At 49.3% G+C, this 8,043-nt stretch overlaps 1 annotated feature.

The window, feature by feature from the left end:
• Positions 5,298-5,856: an enhancer, noted in NCBI's record as "Gata2R1 preCRMcc fragment". NCBI's record gives its function as "erythroid enhancer when transiently transfected in human K562 cells and when stably integrated in mouse MEL cells" and the evidence as "EXISTENCE:reporter gene assay evidence [ECO:0000049][PMID:17038566]".

The following is an 8,043-nucleotide window of genomic DNA, read 5'->3' as shown; positions in this document are numbered from 1 at the left end:
TGGTGGAAATCCTGCATTGATAACAGAATGGCTTAGAGCTAAGCATAATGTACACACAGACAGACAGACACACATAAATACTTGTGTGTGTGTGTGCACACGCGTGCACGTGTGTAAGTAGGTAATACTCTCACTGTGTGTGTGTGTGTGTCTGTGTGTGTAAGTAGGTAGGTAAGTAGGTAGGTGGGTAGATAGATACAGATAAAACTAGGGCATACTAAATGATATCTTCTGTGACATCATCCTATAGTTTCCAAAAATACCACTATTGGGGACATGGGCAAAGTCCATGTGCACTGGCCTCACTACTGTGCATGAACCTAAGGTGGTCTCAGCCAAGGTTTCAGCTGCTGAAGTGTAGGTATGGCTTCAGCCAATCAGAAACAAGGCCCAGAGAAAGACTGGGGTGAGAGTGGGATACCACATTTGTGCTCACAGGAACCAGGCTGAGAAACAGGACCTCACATGGGAAAGGGCCCAAGAGCTGGGAAGGGTCCAGGAGAGAGACACCTGCTGAGGGGTCTGCTCCTATTACGGGAGCACGGTGGGAATATTAGAGTCTCACACCTCTGAGGCAGTCTGGCCCCAGTCCCAGCCAGGCCTTTGGGCATGCAGCTTCAGCACAGAGCCCTGGTCCCTTGGACTGTCCAAGGGGCCTGGCTTGGCTCTTGTGGCCTTGGGGGTTAACTGCAGGCAGGCTGCATGATGGCTGTGCCTGGTGTGTGGTGGATGTTCAGGAAATGTAGCTTCCTTCCCCTTGGCTCAGAGAGGAGAATCACATTGAAGGAGTGAGTTCTGCAGTCTCAGGGGGCCATCCCCCATCCTTTCCCAGAGCCTTTTCCTTTATGGGGAACAAATTCAGAAAGATGGCTGGTACTTGGAAGAATCCACAGTGGTGCCCCACATAGGAGATGCCTCACAGGACAGCTGAGCTCTCAATAGCATTTATTATTATTATTTATATTATTATTATTATTATTATTATTACATTTATTTATTTTGTACATATCTGTGGTGGCACATGTGTAGAGGTCAGAGGACCACTTATGGAAATCAGTTCTCTGATCCCACCACGTAGGTCCCAGGAGTGGAACTCAAGCCCTCAGACTTAGCGGCAAGCGCCTTTGCTCACTGAGGCGTCTCACCAGTCCCATAGTGGATTTACTTCTAAATAAGCCCCCCAAGGCTGGGTGCAGTTCAGCATTTGTGGGTTTGGGATTCTATCTCCAGTGCCACAATGTGGCTGAGGAGGAGAAAGAAGGCGCATTCTGCAGCCCACTGGGCACAGGGCTCAAGAGGTGACCCGGAAACACGGCACACTGACTGACTGACGCCTGCCAACTCTACCATGTCTGTGCCTCTGGCTCCTCTTCCACAGCCCAGGGCAAACAAGTCCAGGTTTAAGGATGATGAACGGATCCTGCATTGTACACAGCACCATCACTTGCTGTTATCATTACTGTCCCAGGTCACCAAGGGTCACCACATCTCCCCTGCGTTGTCATCCGTGGATGGGGAGTGGTGTCTCAGTGGATTGAAGATGGAACAGTTAAGGCGACGCTCAGATACTGAGGCACGGCTTCAAGTCCTGAGCTCGTGGCCATTAGTCCTCACAGCGTTGTACAGAACTCACTAGTCTGATCCTCTTTGCAAATGGGGACAATGAGGAACAGAAAGACTGAACCACCAACATGCTCCCATGGGGCTGGAGCTGAGGAGCAGCTGCCTCTTGGTATGGACTTGTGCCCAATGGTTCTCCATAGTCTCCCCCACTCTCTATAGCCACTCAACACAGTTGTTCTTTTTGCAATAAGGACAGTTCTTAGCACTCATGCATCTCCCAAAAACTGCAAACAAAACAAAACAAACAAACAAACCAAGGGCCAGGGGCTTTATAGTATAGACATGAGGAATATCCATGGGCAATGTGGCCTGCCAATCTCCATCCTATGTGTATTACCTATCTGAAGATGGTAATGGATGCATAGTGCTCATATATCTAGAAGTCCCCTGCAACCACAGCCTAGAGAGCCTCTGGATATACGAGCAGCGTGCATCTATTACCTCCTGTTGTTCCTACCTGCACAGCAGTGGCCCTAGGAGGGTAGACACTTGTAGTCTCAGGGCTAGGGTTTCCAGCCTCAGTCCCTTGAGGGCCTGTCTAGGTTGTATATGTGCATGGGGGCGGGGGAGGGGGGTTGGTCATCCTTCCATGTTCTCCCCATACATCCTTCCGCATGCATACGTCCCTCCTGAGAAAGTCCCGGGGTCAAAGTGGGCTCTACAAGCCCCCCGAGTTTCCTGAAGCAGAGCAGATAATGTAACGAAGATGACCAGATGATTGTGGGTGATAGTGACGATGAGAGCACCGGGCAGCTGGACTTCCCATAAGCTGCCCAAAGTGCTCTAAGATCCACTGATCCACGACATCCCCACGTTCCTCCCCCACAGGTGGGAATTCCCTTTCTAAGGAGGCGGGGCTCTCAATCTGTAGCTTTGAAGAACCCACGAAAAATTATCTTGGTTTTAGTTCACCCTTCCTCTGCTTACCGATTTCTGGGAATCTAGCCTTAGAAAGTCATAAAGAGAAGAAGAAAGGAGTCAAGGAGAGGTAGAGGGAGAGAAAGGAGCAGGAAGAAGAGATGGAGCGGGGAGAGGAGAGAGAAATTTACACTCAGCTATACTGGGTGGGAATGTTCCCGAGTGACCATGGGGGCTCCGGCTGTGGGGAAAGGTCTGATTTGTTTGCTTAAGTCTGTTACTTCCAAAACGTTCTGAAACTGGGCGTTATGACCCACCCATCCTAGGCTCAGGCAGGGGCATTACTGTACATTTGAGACCAACCTTGGCTATAGAGTAAGACCTGGTTTGAAAACTAACTAACAAAGCCAACCTTTCTGGTTGAGTGTGGTGTAATCCCAGCCCTGAGGAGGCCAAGGCTGGAGGATTGCTCCAAAACTGAGGCTAATGTGTTCTAGGCCTACACGGGCTGCAGGGTGAGACTGTATCGCCACAACAAAACTCCTCCACCTTTTAATTTCCTTCTCTCTGTCTCTGTCTCTGTTTCTCTCTCTCTCTGTCTCTCTTTCTCTTCTATTATTTGATGTGTGTGTGTACTGCCTACACTTGCCTATGCACCACCTGTGTGCCTGGTGTCCACTGAGACCAGAAGGGGGCGCCAGAGAACTCCCTGCAACTGGAGTTACAGACTGTGACTGCTATGTGGGTGCTGAGAATCAAATCCTGGTCCTCTGGAAGAGCAGTCAGTGCCCTTAACGGCTGAGCCATCCTCCAGCCTCCAAACTGTGGTTTTAAAACCTCAGGACCCCGAGTCACTCACCCATGTAGATGATTGGCTCTTTATTCTCTTGGGCTTACTTTCCTTATTTTAAACATGAGTGTAATAAGCATAGGCTGTAATCTCTTAGCAGTGGAAAGACTGAGGCAGGAGAATTGTTACAAGTTCAAGGCCAACATGGGCTACAAAGTGAATTCTAGGGCAGATTATGCTAGTATGAGACTCTGTTTTTAGACAAACCATGAATGGGCAGAGGTCCCTGGCGGTGTATCCTCATAAGGTTGGGAAAATGAAGTATAACAAAAGCCCAAAGCTAGCCTAAGTCCTTCTGCAGCCTGCCCAGTCACCACCTGTCACCTTCTACCTCTTGCCAGACTCTTTGGCCCCTTCCTTCCAGAACTCCTTGCCCCTTAGCATCCTCAGCTCATTCCCAATTTTATTTCTTCCCCAGATCATTGTCATGAAACTTTGATAAGGAGTTAAATAGTAGAACAAATTTTTAATTAATTTAACTTTTGTGTTGACATAGTTCAAAGTTGGCAGCAGACTTTGTGTCTCTTACACCTCCACAGACACTAGTGTGAGTCTTGAAGAAGCGAGAATGCTGAGCTGGAGATGCCACCTGTGTGGTTCAGTGTTTGCCTAACAACACAATGCCTGCCTGCATTTGATAGCCAGCAGTTCAAACTCAACATGGTGACGTCAGCCCGTGCACCAACAAGTGATGCCGTCTGAACTCGAGAGGTGGAAGCAGGAAGATCAGGAGTTCAAGGTCACAACCACCTGAAACTCTAGTTCCCAGAGATATGATGGTCACTTCTGGCATCTGTGCACCCGAGGTGCTGTACATACATAGAAACAGAAGAATGCACATACAATAAAAATAAACAGCTTTTAAAACTTCACTTTTAGCCGGGCGTGGTGGCTCACGCCTTTAATCCCAGCACTCAGGAGGCAGAGGCAGGCGGATTTCTGAGTTCGAGGCCAGCCTGGTCTACAAAGTGAGTTCCAGGACAGCCAGGACTATACAGAGAAACCCTGTCTTAAAAAACAAAAACAAAAAAACAAAAACAAAAAAACAAAACAAAAAAAACCCAAAAAACAAAAAAAAACTTCACTTTTATGATCATGAAATGCAGACATATGATCATAGATATTATTGGATCAAATGCCAGAAAGGGATTTTAGATCAGAGGTCAGAAACAGGTAGTGAGCAGAGATCAATGCATTATATATATATATCACACTTGGGCCCATGAGAGCAAAGAACCAGATGCATAGTTTGTCAAGCATTCCCCAAGAGCATGTGCTACAAGTGTGATGTGCCTGATGTGCCTGGTACATCTGTACACAGAGACAGACACAGAGAGAGACTGAAAAAGAAGAGTGAACAGGCGTTTATGCTGCCTCGGCTAACAGTTTTTCACTTTTGAATTTATTCCTCAATAAAAATGAAATTAAGGAGCCAAGTGGTGGTGATGCACGCCTTTAATCCCAGCACATGGGAGGCAGAGGCAGGTGGATCTCTGAGTTCAAGGCTAGCCTGGTCTAGAGTGTGAGTTCCAGGACAGCCAGGGCTACACAGAGACACCCTGTCTCAAAAACAAAACAAAACACAACAAAACAAAACAAAAAAGCAAAACAACAACAACAATAATAGTAATAATGATAGAGATGCAAACAGATATGACCACCATGTACCCTTACCAGGAAAAAGAGGAGCGACCTTTGCAGCAGCATGGACCATACAAGTCCCTGATGGTGTTTGGGTGTGTTACCATGCAAAGGTAATACCTCACTAGCAGTAGTAAGGCTATTAGGATCGTCCCCATGAAAGAGGCAAGGGAATAACTGGGTTAGCCCAGGAAGTGCCACAGGTCTACAGCACCGCACAGCCTCCCTTAATTAAGGACAGTAATCCTGGCTTCCTGTGCCCACGCTGATTTCAGAGCTCTGGCACGACAGGGTCTAGCCATATGCTGCCTCTCCTGAGCCCCACCCTGAGCCTGATCCCTGCTAGGTTGGTGGGAGGGGGCTAGTGAACCATGTATCATCTGCCAGCAGAGGCCTGGGTGCTGCCAGGGGTGGGGGACTGCCACCCCCCAGGCAGTGGACAGGGCCTCTCGCATCCGTTACTTGCCCCCGGGCCACGTTCTGCCCACCGCACAGCAGTGATAGATAGTTTGTGAAACACCCCGAGCTTGCGGTTGACCAGAATTCTGAAATAATTCCATTGAGACCGGAATTCATGCAATGCTCTGTATCCTGATGTGGTAAAGAAGGTGGCCCACGGGGTGGCGGGGGGAGGCAGGGGCTGTGAAGGCCCAGGGATGGTGAGACAGCCATCAGGCCCTGCAGCAGGGGTTCTGCTGGCCCCCCTCACCCACGGGCTCCGGAAGGCCCATCTGACAGGAGCAGGGCCCTGATAAGCGCCACCTGACCATGAGGCCCCAGGCAGAGAGATTAATGCTCAAATTGTCAACAGCCTCCCACGACATACCCCATGGGGGAGCAGGGGCCAAGAAGAGACAACCGGGAAAGGACAGAAGAGATGTCAGCGAGAAATGGACAAGAGGAAGGCTCAGTCTCCCTGCCTCCTGCGCTCAGCTTGCTACGTCAACCCACACTGGCCTGGGTTGGCCTACCAGGGCAAGATGCCAAGACTTGAGGCACAGCAAGCATCATGGCGCTCAGTCATGTTCCAAGCTGGCCCCAAGCCTGAGCAGGCCCTGGCTATGTTATACAGGAGGATGGCTGGTAATCTGCCAACATCCAGGAAGCCTCGGGGCTTCTCTAGGCAGGCAGGTCAGCTCCGGAGCCTCCTCTCCTGGGCCAGGACTCCAACCCTATCAGCCCCTGGCTGCTGTCCTGGATGGAACGTGGGTTTCCCCTGCATGGGTCCCCGCCTCATTCTTCGGCAGACTGGTATCATATCTGGGTTTGGCAGTCGCTGGGCCATTACATTCAGGACTCGCTGCAGTCCTCAGGTTCCGGCTGACTAAGGTTCCTAAGCTGTGGGGAAACCAGAAACTCAAGAGATGGGTTTTCTACGAAGCAAAATGTATTCTCTGAATGCCTTCCCTGTGCTCTGTGGTTATCTAACGCCCCCATCCCTGTCTTCTTAAGGGAAAACCCGCCCTCCCCCCCCCTTTTTTTTCTGAAGAAAGGGTGATCTGAGAAATCAGTGTCATAAAGCCAGACCCTGGGTCTCTCACCCGCTCCACGGTGACTGGGTTTTGAATTTCCATCTCTATGTGCATTTGGGTTTTCACTGTGTGTTGTATTTCCAGCTTTGCCTTAGAAGCTCTACTCCGCTCTGGCAACCCAGGCCACTGCCCTTCTCAGCCCTGAACCAGGAGCAGAGCAGTGGCCACCCTTGAAGAGGACAGTGCCATCCGTCTTGACTGTCCTGCAGCACCTGAGTGTGTTAGCATGTCCTCTGGCCTCTATGGTGGGCAGATGGTCCCCTCTGTTCCCCTCTGTCCCATCCAAGGACAGTAGGGACTCCAAATGTCAGGCCAGGTGCTGTCCCAAAGGGCACAAACAGGCATGGGTGCCCTTGAGGAGGTCAGAGACACGGTCTGTCTCCATTTCCATGTGTGTCCATTTTCTCATTAAGTTGCCAAGGACAGATGTCACAGCCTCAGGACCTTGGGAGCCAGGCTGGAACCAAAGGGGAATTCTGGGAAAAGGAACAGAAAGAATGGGAGAAAATATACAGGAAGCCTTGGTACACCAGGTTAGTGTCCATCAGAACTGACTCCAGACACAGACAGTAATGTGCAAATACCTTCAGACATTAAACGTTGAACCCGAACTCATGGATTTTATTTCTTTGAAACAGAGTTTCATTCTGGAGTCCAGAATGGCCTTGCTCTCCTTCCGAGGACAACAGGCCTACGCCACTCTATATATGCAGCTTTGAATTCAAGTTGATTTTTTTATTTCTTTTGTTTTGTTTTAATTTGACCTGATGTTTTGAGGCAGAGTCCTATGTAACCCAGGTTAGTCTCAAACTCAACAAGTAGTCAAAGATGCTCTTGAACTCTTCTTAATCCTCCTGCCTCCACTTCCCCAGTTCTGGAATTATACATATATGCTGTCACATTCCGTCCTGAATTTAACTTGTAATAATGTTAACAGAATGTCATACAGGGAAGATTCAGCTGCTGGGAGGAACCTCATTGGGAAAGAAGGAGAGGCACACACATACTCATTCACACACACACACACACACACACACGTTCACACACATACATACACACACTCACACATTCTCACTCTCTCACACACATACACACTCATACATGTGCATATACATACTCTCTCACTCTGTCTCTATGTCTCTGTCTCTCTCACACACACATACATACTCACATACACACACACATACTCTCTCTCACACACACACACATACACACTCACACACGTGCATACACACATTCTCTCACTGTCTCTCATTCTCTCTGTCTCTCTCTCTCTCTGTCTCTCTCTCTCTCTGACTCTCTCTCTGTCTCTCTCTCTGTATGTCACACACACCTCCCCTCCATAGCCATCCTGTGCAACATCTTCAATGCATGCTGTGTGGATCTGGGTCTGGCCCAGGCCACGGGAGCTGATGTGGAGCAGAGCACAGAGACATACAGTTAAAACGAAACCCTCCAGGGAATCCACTAAGAAAGCTCTAGGTGGGTAGGAGAGTGGGAGGAAGGTGGGGCTTCCGCTCTCTTTTCTGTGCCTTCTGG

Source organism: Mus musculus, chromosome 6 (genome assembly GCF_000001635.26).
Source record: "Mus musculus strain C57BL/6J chromosome 6, GRCm38.p6 C57BL/6J".
NCBI classification, from domain to species: Eukaryota; Metazoa; Chordata; class Mammalia; order Rodentia; family Muridae; genus Mus; species Mus musculus.
The sequence above is the reverse complement of the archived record's forward strand: the minus strand, read 5'-3'. Positions and strand labels throughout refer to the sequence as shown.